At 44.4% G+C, this 16,502-nt stretch overlaps 1 protein-coding gene across 3 annotated transcripts in view; it reads left to right on the forward strand.

Moving 5' to 3' along the window:
• The window catches only part of RIN2 (Ras and Rab interactor 2), a 118,592-nt gene that overhangs the window by 20,235 nt on the left and 81,855 nt on the right, over nt 1-16,502 (forward strand). The window contains exon 2 of one of the 3 annotated variants that reach the window (XM_085896458.1): nt 16,322-16,464. The exons of the other annotated variants lie outside the window; for them this stretch is intronic. The gene's annotated coding sequence lies outside the window, so the exon portion shown is untranslated. The remainder of the gene's footprint in view (nt 1-16,321; nt 16,465-16,502) is intronic. 3 annotated transcript variants of the gene reach the window in all.

Consider the following 16,502-nt stretch of genomic DNA (forward strand, 5'->3'; position numbering starts at 1 on the left):
ACCGGTATCACATTATACGCCCCTATATATATATATATATATATATATATATATATATATATATATATATATATATATATATATATATATATATATATATATATATATATATATCGAGTGTATAAAAAATAGTGTGGTAGATAAAAACCTTAGAAAGGAAAAAATAACTTGCACCAAAAACTTTAACATTTTCACACTGACGCGCACGCTGACGCTCACGCCGGGGGTATCGCTATAGCTCTCTGTTCTTCGAACAGCCGAGCTAAAAATGGGATTTGTTATTTGGGATGGGATAAAATGGGATAAAATAAAAAATTTGTTATTTGTTGAGTTGAGTTGTGATTTTGGAGGAGGTGGGAGTTGATTACTTGAAGTCACATTTTAATTGTGCGGACGTCCCGTGGGTACCGACTCGTATTGTATGATGTGAACTGTGTTGTCTGTCTCCCGTTTACGGTGGTCACCTCCCACACTGCATTTGAAAAGCTGCTGATTGATTATTTTGCATTTTCATTTCACTTTTCTTGATGCAATATAGTCGGTTGCTTTATTATCCCTTGCAGTAATCTTTAAAATCAACAGGAACATCTGGATTGAAGTAGATTTAATAAAGATCTTCATGGAGAAACACGCTATTAAAAATTAAGATATTTTCGACAAATCCACCCTCCGCCACCCGATTGTTGCACCACCATTTTTGCGCTGAGCGGTGTAAGTAGTTCAGAGCTTTGGCTGAGTGAAACTAAGAGTGCAACACAATTCAGGTGACGTCAGGTGTGGGAGCATGCGCCGGAGCAGCGCGTCGCTGCGTCCACTTTCCGCCGGTATTCCAGGGGCCCCCGTCTGACCAACCCCCAGGCAGATGCCAGGCCCATCCCCATCTCCTTGAGATGCCGATCAACCTGCTGCAACCACAAGGCACGTGGTCGGCACATTGGCCTCCTCCACTCACGAGGCTCCTTCACTGAGAGAATCTGGTGAGCAGGATCAGCGTCAGGAAAACGAGCCACATGTCCATACAGTCGCAGCTGATGCTCACGGACTATGTAGGTAACAAATCTCATCCGAGTCTCTCTCAGCAACCGCTCGTTGGACACAAAGTCCGACCAGCAATGGCCAAGGATTCTCCGAAGAGACCTGGTACCAAAGGAATTAAGTCTCGATCTCAGATCCCTGGTCAGAGTCCAAGTCTCACATCCATAGAGCAAGACTGGAAGCACCAAGGACCTGAAGACTTGGACTTTCGTCCTCCCGCACAGGTACTGACAGCGCCACCTCCCATGATCCAGTGAATCCATGACTCCCCAGGCCCGACCCAGACGTCTGTTGACCTATGACTCACAGCCAGCAGAGACATGAATATCACTGCCAAGGTAAGTGAATCTCTCCACGACCTCAACATCCTCACTACAAACAGGTAAAGACAGGACAGCAGCATCCAAGATGTCATTGAAAGCCTGGATCTTAGTTTTGACCCAGGATTCCTGTAATCCCAGCGGTTCCGACTCTTTGCTCAGCACCTCGAGGGCCCCCAAAAGGATATCTAAAGTCTCCGCAAAGATTACTACATAATCTGCGAAATCAAGGTCAGATAATTTGACATTCCCAAACGATGCACCGCAGCTTGATCTCTCTGACATCCTCCTGAGAATCCAGTCCATACAAGTGCTGAAAAGTGCTTCGGGGCTCCCTGCTGACATTCTCAAAGTTAAGTTCCGGTTGTTATTTGTCCCGTTTTAACTGTTTAATTTTCTCACCTACATGTTAATGTGTGTTCCTAGTTCGGTTTTGTTTCAAAAATCGTGCTATTTTGTGAGTATTTATGTCGACGTTCTCACCTGGTGCTTGAGGCCTAGTCCTAGGCTTGAGGCCTACCGGTTCCACTTGGTGTTCGATCGTTTTTTTTTTTTGTTTGTTTGTTTTTTCTCCCCATTACCTTCAATTTCTATCCTCCCCATTACCTTCAATTTTCATCCTCCCCACTTTCCAAATATCCCCTATTCTCCCAACTAATCTCTTTCTTATCTCAAAAAAAAAAAAAAAAAAAAAAAAAAAAAAAAAATAATCCAACAACAACAACAACCTTCTCCCGATTCTGCTACTTCTTCTTCCTCTTAACTTCCTCCTCGTCTTCCTCGATTTCTTTTTTTTTTCTACACTTCCATGACCTAATCTGTTGAACTCTCTCATACATTAATATTAACAACAAAAACGATCTTATAATGCTTCATCTTCCTCTCTCACACATGTGGTACTCTTTACTGTTTCACAATGCACTACTCTTCTGCTATTTTAACAGACTGCTCTCATTTCGACCTCTCCTTCATTCCTTGCCTAAAAAATCCAACTATTACAGCGCTTCTTCTCTCCATGCTCTGAATTCGCCTTCATTGCATCCATCAAGAATTGTGTTAAATCGCATCTCTGACCTAAAACTTTTAAAAACCACAGTTTGCCATGGATGCTCGCTTTCCATCAACCATTCTTTTTTTCCAACTTCAGTGCCAACTCACCCCCTCACCCCTCACTCTCACTCTCAAAGCAACCATCCCACTCTTCTCCCTCCAAGCCTCCCTCTCACCTCTTTCAAAAATTCCCCCTCACCTTTCTCCCACCTTTCATCCCCCTCACTCTTCCTTCTCTAAGTTGCCCCCCTCTCATCCACCAACCTGCCTCCCTCCACTGCCCTCTCACCTCCATCTCTTCACTCCACCTCCTCAAATCCTCAACTGCCATCTTCCTTGTCTCTTGTCCCCCCTCTCTCACAGCACCACAGAGCCTTTTCTCCTCCTCATTCGGCCCCCTCCCCTCGCTATTCTGCAATACCCCACACTCCTTCAGCAACCCTCCTTACCTCCCCCTCGTCCCTCGTCCGACCCTCCCCCGCCCCTCCACCTCCTGCACCAAAAGCCTCCTCCCCTACCTCTTCATTAAAAGTGTGGACCTCAAATATCCGGGGCCTTCGCTCAAACCTTTCAGATCTTTCCATGCAGGTTTCCACTGACAAACCAGACATTATCTGCCTAACAGAAACTTTCCTCTCCCAAGACGTGTCTGACTCCCAAGTATCTCTCCCTGGTTACTCCCTCTTACGGTATGACAGACCTGAGCCTCGTCCTGGTGGAGGTGTTGCTCTCTTCATCAAAGACTCTATTCCTCACTCTCCCTGCACTGCTCTCACTCCCCCACACCCCCAGGAATACCTCTGGCTTCGGCTTCCCCTCCACTCCCACCTCATGTTTATATGTGTACTGTACCGTCCACCGAACAGTGATGACTCCATCTACACCTCACTCTCCGAAAACATGGACCATCTTCTATCTTCTCATCCAAACTCTCTCTTCCTCTTTTGTGGCGACTTCAATTGTCATCACGCCAGTTGGCTAGGTGTGGGTACCTCTCTCACCTGCCATGGGACATCAGCAAAAGCTTTCTGTGACTCATTGGGACTGACTCAATCGGTCAACTTCCCGACCCGGATCTCAACCAATGGTACTCCATCTCTTCTGGATCTGATTTTGACAAATTTCCCTGACAATATCTGCTGCTCTTCCTTCGCTCCAATTGGTTCTTCTGACCACGTCCTTATTAAAGTGGACATCTCTCTGGCTGTTATCAGAGAACCACCTCACCGCCGTCGAGTCTGGCATTTCACTCAAGCCGACTGGCAGGGTCTCCGAGCAGCCATCAAACTTACAGACTGGTCTCCTATCACTACTTTCTCAAACATCAACTCATCCTGGGAATTCTTTCAAAGAAACTTGCTCTCCCTCATGCACAGATTTATCCCCTCTCGTGTTCAGTTGTCTTACCCTTCCTCCCGCCCTTGGTTTACTGAAGCTTGTGGCGAGGCAGTTGTCCTGAAACAACTTGCCTTTGCCTCATGGAAAGCAAACCCAACTGAGGGCAATCTCAGTTCTTTCCACAAAGCTCGGAACAAGTGTGTAGCTACCCTCAGGAGAGCCAGAAAACAACATCTTTCTCATCTCAAGTCTGAACTCTCAAACCTCTCTCCCTCCTCAAAATCCTGGTGGCGTTTAATCAAATCTGTTTCTGGTGTATGTTCCCCCTCCATCCCCTCCCTTACCTCAAATGGCCGCACTGCTGATTCCACACGTGATAAAGCTGAATGTCTAAACTCGGTGTTTGCAGCTAAATCTTGTGTCCCAAACCCATCACTATCTCTACCCACTTTACCCAGTCGCACCCAACTGTCCCTGGACTCTGTATCCTTTTCTCCTGACAAGGTGGAGAGCTTGCTTTCAAACCTCGAGTCAGATTCTGCAACCGGTCCAGACGGCATGAGCCCACGTGTCCTCAAAGCCTGCTCTTCTGCTCTTGCTCACCCTCTCTCTGTTCTATTCACCCTCTCATTTTCCCAAGGTCATCTGCCATCTGCTTGGAAATCTGCTAACATCACTGCCCTGCATAAAAAAGGTGCAAAAACAGATCCCTGTAACTACAGACCAATCAGCCTTCTCCCAATCATCAGCAAGGTTATGGAATCCATCATCGCTTCAGACATGAAATCCTTCCTCTTCTCCAATGGCTTGATTTCCAATCATCAATTTGGTTTCAGACCAGGTCACTCTACCCTAGATATGCTGCTACTGCTCTCCCATCAATGGATGGAGGTCCTCAATGCCAGACAGGAAATCCGAGCCGTATCCCTGGACATATCACGTGCTTTTGACACAGTCTGGCACCCTGCCCTACTCACCAAACTCTCTGCCCATGGTATTCAAGGCCATCTCCACTCATGGCTCGCAGACTTCCTCTCCTGTCGCAGTCAACGTGTGGCCCTAAATGGAGTTCTTTCATCCCCTCTTCCTGTGCAGGCTGGAGTTCCTCAAGGTAGCGTTCTGGGCCCTGTTCTTTTTCTGGTTTTCATCAATGATCTCTCGGACTCTCTGGAAAATCCTCTATTTCTCTTTGCCGATGACTCAACCCTCTGCCGTACCATCTGTCATCCCTCAGACCGGCAAGCAGCAGCTTCTTCGCTCACTGCAGATCTGGATAAAATCACAAACTGGTCCAACACGTGGAACATGTCTTTCAATCCAGACAAATCTCACACTCTCACTATGTCTCTTCGAAAGGACCGTTTAGAAAACCCCCCATCCACTTTCTCAACAATCCTCTGGAAGAAGTCTTTTCTTTCAAGCTTCTGGGTCTCACTATCTGCCATGACCTTTCCTGGGAAAGTCACATTTCCAACCTTGCCTCAAAAGCCAGTCGCCGACTGGGAATCCTCCGTCGTGCAAAGTCCTTCCTCGGCCCTCTTGAGCTCCTGACCACTTACAAAGCTTTTGTCCGTAGCCTGATGGAGTACTGCTCTCCCCTCTGGGCTGGTGCTCCTGCCTCCCACCTTTCTCGACTTCACGCTGTCGAAACCAGGGCTTTTAAGATCATTGGCATCTCCCGCAATGAAGCTGAGTCTTTGGGCCTCTCACTCAATCACCGCAGGTTGGTCGGTGGTCTTTCTGTCTTCTACCGACTCCTCTCCAGCCTTGCCCCCTGCTCTCTGTGCGATTTGTCCCACGACATTTCCACAGGGCGCTCAAGGTCCGCCAACAACCCCCTTCTGGTAAAACTGCCAAAATCACGAATCACTGCTCATCTTCACTCTTTCATTCCTCTTTTTCCCGCCTTTGGAATAAACTTCCTCACTCTATTCTTTCCCATTCTTCCCTTCAGGCTTTCAAAACAGCTGTTCACCACCACCTCTTATCTTCCCCCATCCAAATCCTCGATCTTTTCTACCCCCGATAATCCACCCAAGCCCACTTCCTTCAATTCTCCTGCTTTCCTTCCTGAAAGTCCCTTTAATGTCCATCTTCCCCTCGCCATGTTCCCCGTCCCATCCCCATCCCTCTCCCTTCCACAGTTCACCTGTGTCTGTTCCCCAATGTTTTGTCCCTTCCACTCCCGCCCCTCTTGTCTCATGCCTCCTTGCTGTGAGTTGTGTGTTAGCTCTCATACGAGCCTCGACCAAGGTATACAAAAAAAAAAAAAAAAAAAAAAAAAGTGTGGGCGCAAGTACACACCCCTGATGAACTCCAGTAACAACTGGAAAAAAGTCAGAGATGGTACCACCACATCTCACAGCACTCTCAGAACCAGAGTAGAGTTCAGACATCAGATCGATCAGTTTTGGTGGCACCCCACGAAGACCAAGAATCCTCCAGAGGACGTCCCGATTCACTGAATCGAACGCTTTACAGAGATCAACATAAGCTGCAAGCAGCCCCTGCCGGAACTCTCCTCTGCGTTCAATGAGAACATGAAGAGCAAGGATACGGTCAATCGTTGACCTCTTTGGTGTAAAGCCTGACTGCTCTGGACGCTGGTGCTCAAGCAGATGGTGGCGAACCCTATCAAGAATTATCCGAGCGAAGACCTTGCCCGGAACTGAGAGCAGCGTCACCCCTCGGTAGTCGTTGCCTTCTGGAATATGGGAGTGGTGGGAAATACACAAAAGATTCAGGTGCCTTTCGGGTTCAGATTGCATCATCATGAACAGATTTTGTAACAAACAATGATGCTGTTGTCCATTTCAAAAAAATGCCCAGACAATGTCTTCTATATACCTAATATAAAAATGAAAAGTGTGATGAGGTGGTGAAGCCGTGAAACGTGAAGACTATATGCCTATTAATCACGTCCTGTTTGAACGTTAATTCCCCACGACCTCTAACACCCTCGAGACCCCTGAGACCTTAACGCCCTTTCAACCCCCCACCCTTGGACCTTAACGCCCTTTCGACCCCCCCCCCCACCCTTGGACCTCAACGCCCTCAGGAACCCTTACACCCTTGACGATTTAGACCACTTGGACCTTCTTGTATCACAAATTAAATTTCAAATAAATATAACATTACAAACAAATTTGTAGAAAATAAATGTTTGTGTTATTTATATTTGGGGTAAATCAGGCCAACAAAGGAAATCTGTGACATCGATCTCTGCAACGACGTTTGGAGAGGCGAGTGTGGCGAGCTGACGCATGCTAATTTTGAATAAAACAGACGATTGGATCAAATATATTGAAACCATATATGATGTACATTACCAGAAATGAATTATTTTACAGTGAAGACTTGGTGGGAAAGGAAATGGCAGAAGATGGGAAAGATGGTTACAGAACATGAGTATTTGGAAAATATATTTTTGGAGTTTAATGAAATTCACTTATTTTCCTTAGTTTGTGCAAATGTGTGAGCTGCCATGAGTGTAGTGGTCGTTCCTTGGTTTCCTGTTTATGCACGTTGCTCCAATCATGGCATACTTTTAGGGTGATCTCTCTTTTTTTTTTTCTTTCTTTTTTTAATTTCCTTCCCAAAAATTCCATGTCCTTGGCACAGATGCTTGGAGATGTTCCAACTGGCCAAGTGGGTATTTGCAAAAGGCACTTTTTGTGAACAGTCAGCTATCTTTGTATGATGTAACTCGAACTCGCATGTCTTGTTTACATTAGCCAGGCTTCGGATCTGTGGAGGGTTGGAGGGAGAGTGGGGATTGAAACGATCAGGGTGATCCCAAAAGCTGTCATTTCCATCTTTATAAGCACTCGCTCGTTACCTTTTTTTTAAAAAAAGTAAAAGTCTGGTTGATAACACAAGTACATGTTCATTGTTCATGTTCCACTGGAAAATCAAGTTGTTGAAACTTTTTGTTTCAGGAATTCAAATAATGGCATCTATTACCCACGATGTGGCCGTGGTAGAAAGCGCTCGAGTAAACAAGACATTCGAGCTCTTGCTGGTCGACGCAGACGAAAAATTCACCTGGAATCAAAGTTGATGCATTTTGGGGGAAGAAAACAAAAACAAAAGATTGGGGGAAGGATGTAGCGGTATCTGCTGCAGAGATTAATGCACAGCCAGCTACATTCACTGTGGTTCAGGCCACTTTCAGAAGAACAAGCCTTCCTTCTGTCCTTTTGATGACAAGGTTGGTTGACCACGCGATTACACGCATCAATGAGAACTGAGATTGTGTCGAAAAATTAATTGACACAAATGACGTTATTCACATTATCTACGTACTATCGGCATTGTGTCGGTGGCATGAAAGTTTTAGGATGTCCTTAAAATATGATCAACAGGTGTAAAGGCCATTTGGCCCATGGTACCTGTGCTGTATTAACTTTATCAATTTACTTGCATTCAACTAATCCTATTCCAAGCACATATATATATATATATATATATATATATATATATATATATATATATATATATATATATATATATATATATATATATATTGGTTGGGGGAGGGGGGAATCTGAGGGAAGGTGCTAAGGAGATGGTGAGGGTGATGAAAATGAAAGGAAGTTTAGTTTGCATTGAAAAACTGCTCGTGAGAAAGGGAGGAAAAACGCGGAGCTTCATCGTGTCCCTAATCATAAGTGCGCTCTTAGCCGTGTTAAGGCGCAAGTTAAAATTAACCTTCTCAAAGAAGCAAGTTAAAATTAACCAGCTTGCTTGCTATTTTGTGATATCTGCTGTTTATGCCATTTTTAGTTGCGCTCGTTTACACCATCGCAAGAGCAAATGATCTATTTTGAGGCGTTTTTTCACGTCTAGACATTTACATTTTTAACTTGCACCTTTTATTATTCCTATTTCTTTTTAAACAAAGAAAAATTTGCAAAAGAAGGAAAATAAACCGAGTCGTCACAGAATAAACTGGAGGGGGAGCACTCGGTAGAGTGCAAAACTTCCGCCGCCAATAGTGCTGGGTCACTTCAGTGAACCTGATATCCTTATCATTGTAGGTCAAAACGGATCAGACTCTACTGAACCACGATTTAGTAAACTAAACTAGATCGACGCGCATGTAGAAATGCCAAAAAAAAAAAAATCGAAATTTTTTTTGAAAAAAAAGTTGCAAATTTTTTTTTTCTCGAACAAATTTTTTTGGGGGGGGGGGGTTGGAAATCACTTAAAACATGTAGAAATGCCAAAGGGGGGGTTGGAAATCACGTAAAACATGCAGAAATGCAAAAAAAAAATCGAAATTTTTTTGAAAAAAAAGTTGCAAAATGTTTTTTTTTCCTCTAGCAAATTTTTTTTTTTTTGGTTGGAAATCACTTAAAACATTTAGAAATGCAAAAACAAAAATTCAAATATTTTTTCAAAATGGCCGCCATAGCGGCCATATTGGATTTTGGACCAAGTCCAAAATCTAATGACATGATCCTTAGACCATACCTAATCCCCCCACCAAGTTTTGTCGAAATCCGTCGAGGAGTTTTTCCGTAATACTGTTCACAAACAAACAAACAAACAGACAAGCGTGAAAACAGTAACCTCCGATCTTCGATGGCGGAGGTTAATTATTTTACACCGAGCAGCACAGTCATGTTCTCTTTTTCAGAGAGTGTGACCAATATTGCAGCCAAGCTGTGCCAAGTGTCACGCGGTGAACGGATGGACAAACAAGCGGTGACCACGTTTATAGATTAAAATGGATTGTTGAAGGAGAGGGCAAAAAGAACTCTTCATGCTGTGAATGACTTCCGTGATGCAGCACAAGAGGTGAGGGTCTTCGGGATTGGGCATCTCCATGAAATAACTTTGATATTAACTGATGAGGAAAATGTCCCTTCCGATAGACCCATCATTTCAGGCCTTTGCCCAGTGCTTTCTAGACCGCACGATTGACCTTTATTTATTTTTTTCCTTGTTTTCTCGATTAAAATAACTTTACCGTCATCGAGAACTTTTCATTCTTTCACCTGATTGTATTATATTGAATGTGACTTTCACTTATGCTTATAGAGTGGTCAGATGATCCATTTAAAACTAGAAGGACACTCGGTAGAGCGCATACGTCCGCCAGGCTGATTAGTTTACGTTTTGTATCCCATTGATAGGCCGGATCTGGATTCGGACCTCAACTAAAATTTAATCTGCTTGTTCTTGTCACTTGACCAACTCGTCCACCAAGTTTCCTCTGAATCCGTCCACAACCTTTTGAGATATCGTGCTGTATATCGGTTCAGCCCCGTCTCTCCCTGGTGAAAAATCGCTTTAAAAATTCTCGGTTCAGTATCCGGATTCGGATCTTCACAAAAATTGAATCAATTCTCCCTTGTTTACACACCCAACCTGCCCACTAAATTGTGTGAATCCGTTCACCTTCGGTGGTGGAGGTAATGAGGAAATATTATGTTTGAGGATGGTCAATGATATTTACGATGTCAAATTAGCTTGGTCCATATGCTCGCTGAGGTTAGAACAATTCCTTTAACTAGGGACCCGTTAGAGTGAAGTTGTCCAGTTTTTACACATGCTGGGAGATGTGGTACAATTTGTTGTGGATCCTAGCTAGAAAAGTGTACTTTATACATGTCTGGTGATACAGAGGACAAGTCCCACAGGCAAGGTAAGGGGAGGAGTCACAATGAGGACAGAGCGTGGAACAATGAGTGGGGCAGTCGTAATCACCAACACAGTCAGAGCAGTTATAGGGAATGAATGGCGCCTGCGGAACATGCCTGCCTCCCCGATCCCCATTAGATATCTGCTGTGCTGGCTGTGACAGGACCATATCCTATTTAAATCTCTGCCAGGCCCCTCTTTTGTTTGGTGTGAGATTAAGTGCTCGTGGTGCCCTAGATCCATATATCTTTAGTTGATTTCTCCATTTCATGTCAAAGTCGAGATTTTGTCGGCGATTTTTCCATTTATGTTGTCTTGGGCTTTATTAAACCTTTCTTATTTCTTAAGAACATGTCTGCCTCATTCCCGCCTTCCACGTGTGCAAACCATCTCTGCATTTTGCTAATTAATGGGGGAAACTTTGAAAACCTCGACCTTGGTTGTATAGGGTTGCCTGAAAGTCCCTTTACCCCTCCCCGGTATAAAGCATTCGTTCTTAAACTCAATAAATATATCCAGGATTAATTGTGCAGTAATTTCAATAACTAATCAGACGTCGTGACCATATGCGCTCCATCATTCTCCTTGCTCCGCTCAATTTGCCACCAAGTCCTCTTTGACATCTTGTGCAGCATTTGTGAAATCACTTGCGCGAAAGAAGTCACGACCGCAACGTGCAATTCTTCAATCGTCCAAAACCGGATTGTCGGCACTTTCTCCTTGAAGAAGGCCCACAAAGAGTTGCCCGATTCGTTAGATTATGGAGTTCGTGGTGGCCATGGTGGAGGAGTCGGTGATGTTGGTGATCCGCATCCAATCCGGTGTTTTGGGAACATTTCATTGAGATATTCCCAAACATGAAACGGACAATGCACAGATGTGCCGTCTTGTTGAAACGAGACACTTTAAGCAATTCACACAGGAACAAGCTGTGGTTCCGGCGAGTTTCGTAACATACGCAGGGACCTCTTGATTTACGCCATAGTTGCGTTCTTGAGGATAGTCGAGTAAATTGAAACAAATTTCGCCGCAAGAAATAATGTAATAGGTGGAGGTTCGTGGGAGTGCTGCATCAATCCTCATTTTTATTGTCCTATTTTTACTATTACAGTGGTTTATTTTATTCAAATTGTAATGTTTAAGATATAAACGATGAAAAATTGTGAAAAGACCACCGCGTACTGTAGCATTTAATAAATTCTAACTAAAAATACAAAACTTAAAGAAAGGAGATGTTAATACTACGTTACCTGCTGCTGCTGATGTCCTCTTGTTTGTGGAAGTGTTGAGTGGAGGGAGATGGAGTTGTAGAGGAGGGGGGGTCATCTGTGTCAGATGACCTTGGCGAAGATGATGATGTTGAATTGGAGAGAATATGAGATGCGGTTTAGCTTTTTGACCGCAAGATGTTGGGGGCTCACCTGGCATCGTCTTTTGGATGTTCTTTCCCTTCATTTTTTTTTGAAAAAAGGAAAACAAAGTCATCTGAGCTGACTTCATCTACTTTTCTTTTTAAATTAACTTACAGCAGCTGAGGTCCGCTCGAACATTTCGGGCCACTCTTGAGCTGCGTTCCGTGTTGGGGTCATCTTCATCGAAGATGGCGCGACCCGTATCAATGAGGCGGAAAGCCTCCACCATCCTCGTACTAGTGAGAGTACGCAGTGGCTCAAGCTCTTCACTTTCTGCCTCCAACTCCTCAACCTGGCGTTCCTTCTCCCCAGCATTAGAACGTCCTCATTTGAGAGCTCCACCCGGTACGAGTCCAGCAACTCCTCGACATCACCCTCCTCCACCCCCATCAAAGCCGACTGCCTTGGCCATTTCGACGATGCTACATCGTACTTTTGACAAATCATCATTCACGCTGAAACCCTTGAAGCCGTGAACAAATCGACGGCAAAGTTTCCCCCATACTCCATTCATGCAGGAACAGGTGACTTCCTTCCAAGACTCAACATTGCATAGAGCATCCCATATTGTAAAGGTCTTCCAGAATTCCTTTACAGTCGTCTGATTATCAGTTTATGTCACCAGGTTTGCAACTGTTATGCGGAGATAATACGCCTTGAATGTAGCAATCGCTCTCTGGTCCACGGGTTGAATTGGAGATGTCATGTTGAATGGAAGAAACATAACCTTCATGTTCTCGTTCAGGTCCGGGATGGATGTTGGATGAGCTGGGGCACTATCGAGGAGGATGAAAATTTTAAAACTCAAATTCTCCTTCTCACAATATCCCAAATTGGAAGGAAACTGGGAACGAAAATATTCGCAAAACATTTTACCTGTTATCCAGCCCTTGGCATTTGAATACCAATAGACAGGTAAACATTTTCTAACATTTCCCTTCATCGCCCTGGGTGTTTCTGATTGGTAAACCATTAACAGTTTCAATTTACAATCGCCTTCAGCATCACCTCCTAAAATCAGCGTGAAGCGATCTTTCGCTGATTTAAACCCAGGTGCGCTCCTCTCCTCACGAGAAATGTACATCCTACGTGACGTCCTCTTCCAAAACACACCAGTCTCATCAATGTTGAAAATTTGTTTTGGACAACATCCACCTTCCTCAATAATGGCCTCGAGAAACGCAGGTAACTTCTCGGCGGCATCGGTGTCTGCAGCAGCAACCTGTCCGGTCATTTTGATGTTGTGGTAGCTGTAACGCTTCCGGAAGTTCGAAAACCACCAGAACTAGCGTTAAATGGCTCCACTTCACCTTCATATCAGCAGTACGATCACCTCTTTCATACCGTCCGAAAACATCCATTTTTACTTCAACAACGATGGCCTTCCTCTATCTTGTGCTCACACGACCAACCTCGCGACACCACGGACGCTTTCCAGTCATGATTGCAAAGGCTACACTTACTACAGCGGCACAATTCACACGTAAAAGAGGAAACGCTTCACCAAACGCACGAGGATAAGATGGAGGGTTTCCGGAAACTAACTAAGGGAGGGCGGAGCGAGGGAGGCAATCCATCGAGCCGACATCAGCTGTTATAACGAACACGTTTTCATCCTGCTCAGTGAGAAAATCAAATCGCAGCACCACTCGCTCACTCAAATCGTGTAATTCCAAACGCTCGTGAACATACGGACGCCATTCCAAAAACACGCGAACGGAATGCGCGTAAAAGGCAAGCTTACTGTACTCATTAGCTTCACCGTTTACCGGTCTATCAAAAAGATTGGGACCAAATAAATGTCTTGAGGTCATTCCTGCCCATATCATCAGGTGTGGAGGACGATGCTCCGATTACAATGTGGATTTTCCTTGGACCAGAACACCACATTTCGTGCCCGCGAGCTTCGATAGATGGCACTTTCATCGAGGCAGGAAGGAAGGAAGATGTCAAGTAAGACCGCATGATGCACTGCGCCGATCCATGTCAACGTTGCTCAGGTCATTCACAAAAGATGGACGCCAGCATTCCAACTGCAGATCTTTTTTCATGTAAGTTTGCATAGTGGTCCACGGTATGCCGTGTTCACTGGCTCTATCTATTTGACTTTCTTAGTGACTGATCACCTGACGCCAACACAGCGGCGCACCATGTTTCTTCTTTGCCTTCACACGTCCTGTTTCAAAAGCCTGTCTTTCCCACTTTAAGAATGTCTGCTGTGGTGAAGGTTTTCAAAGCGTTCCATGAAAGCTGTCCACACTTGAGCAATTATTCGTCCTGTGTGTGCCCCTTTCATGCGCACAAACGCAAGAAACCAACCACTCTTCGACGTTGTGACAACTTGTGCCCACCGTGCTGTCTGGCTTCCTCCTGACTCCCACGTCAACGAGTCAGTGTTGCTGCATACCACAGAGGGGGAGGGAGGGAGGTAGGTGCGTGAAATTTAGCACAGGTAAAATTGCTTTCAGGCCACCCTGTAGACACTGTTTGGGATACAGATTCCATCCGGAGAAGGAACTGCGCTTTCCGCTTCAGCACAGCCACCATCGAATCGGCCATTTACGAAGCGCATTGCCGTGGACCGTATTAGCGAACACCGAGTCAACGCGACATCCCTGGCATCAAGTTTGGACAGCATAAAAAATACTGATGTCCTTGTTGCTGCCTCATTGTTCTCACCACTCCTCAATCTCCCTTCCCTCCCCCCCCCCCCAAAAAAAAAATTACAAAAATTAAATAAATATATCCCGATACTTTGGATTTATTTGTGTGGATAAAGCACAGGCATGATGGGCCAAATGGTCATTTCTGGTGTCCAAGTTTCTTCTGGTATACCATTCTAGTTCAAAATCCTGTCATCACACCAGTTTAGCATCCTGGCATGTATCACACACTGGTTTATATCTGCACACTAAGGAGTTTCATCAAGGTTGATAAGATTAAATGGTATCTTCTCATGTTTGTTATGGATGTATACACTCTATATACACACACACACACACACACACACACACACACACACACACACACACACACACACACACACACACACACACACACACACACACACACACACACACACACACACACTTTCCGCATTACTTGACTGCACCTTATGCCTCATCTCACGAGCATGTTTGCGTTGCCCCTGCGTATGGTTTTCTGCCTCCGATCCCCTCATCAGAGTCGAGCTGGACCTTTCCCAAGTCAGCGTGGCAACCTTGTGGATGAGCATGCTTTGATTTGGACTGGAGTGGAGTCGAGCCGTTTGCATTGTAAATGTGGCCTTGTGCATGAGGGGGTGTTCAAAATGCCTGAAAAATAGGCCTTTGACATTGTTCCTTCTGCCACATCTCAGTTGTTTTAATTCAGTTCTTTGTAATCAGCAAAATGGCAACAAATGCAGGTTCAACTTCAAATATTCAAACAGATAATCATCACTGGAGGCCTGGTCCAGGTGGTAGTGGTACCTAGCTGCTTCTCGCCACAATCTCGAATGGTGGCCTTTGCAACACCGCCCTTGTTTACGGACTCCTTATGGTGAAGGAGCACTTCTTGGACCAACATAACTCAGCATTTGCGCGTTATGACCTGCGGTAATTTTTAAACGAGGCTTGCATCTTACACCTACCTCCACGAATGGGGTTTTGTAAGGCTTGTCGTGAATCAGACAGTTTGCCTTGGCATTCCAAAAAAAACAATTGAGGTCATGGTCTTTCCGGCTGAGGGTGGAGAGTTTCCTTAACGTCAAAGTGCTCACCTTTTGGTGCTCCGGGAAGCACTTCCCCATCAGTTTAACACGTTTTTCACTGCCGATGTGAGGAAGTGGCTGGAAATGTAGGAGCTGGTGTTGATTGCCCAAATGCACGACAGACTTTGGTAATATGATCATTATTCACAAAGTGAAACACAGTGAAGTCTTGACATTTAAATTGATGACACATGTATTGTACTTCCTTGGATGCTGTTAGCTGTTTAAATTATTATTATTATTATTTTAATTTATTGTTAACAAGGTTGTTGTATTTCCGTTTGAGCACGTACCTGATTATGTTGAGATTACGTGGATCGAATCCCACGTAGTGTATTGTCCGTCGCTTATTCGTGTCTTTATAATTTACATGTAAAAGTTAAATGACGTTTCCTAATATCCCTCTGAGTTCTGCACATGATAAGATGGATGTGCAAACTCCTCCGTGAGCCTTAGACAGCGCAAAATATTTTTCTTTCTCGGAATACGTACAGGTGTGTGTGTGTGTGTGTGTGTGTGTGTGTGTGTGTGTGTGTGTGTGTGTGTGTGTGTAATATATATATATATACAGGGTGGGGGCATTTATATCTGACACATTTGCAATCTTTCTAGCTGGAAGCAATCTTGGCAAAACTAATTATTGTTTTCTTTGTTTTACAGATAATACTTGAAAGTTTTTTAATGATTGAACAATTTAAAATACAATGAGCATGCCAATTTCACAAACAAGGTCATCATGACAGATGAGTCACACTTTTGTTTGGCAGATTTAACTCCACCAGTTTTCTTCCTATGGGGATTTCTGAAGGGCAAAGTTTTTATAAGGAACATCCAACACCGATCGATGAATTGAAGGCAAACATCACTGCAACCATCCATCCGCTCTATTGATGAAGAGACATTGCTTGTGGTAATGAACAATATGATGATCCGCTGTCGTGAATGCCT

Source organism: Eptatretus burgeri, chromosome 9 (assembly GCF_056783735.1).
Source record: "Eptatretus burgeri isolate ZD-2024b chromosome 9, Ebu_testis_v1, whole genome shotgun sequence".
NCBI classification, from domain to species: Eukaryota; Metazoa; Chordata; class Myxini; order Myxiniformes; family Myxinidae; genus Eptatretus; species Eptatretus burgeri.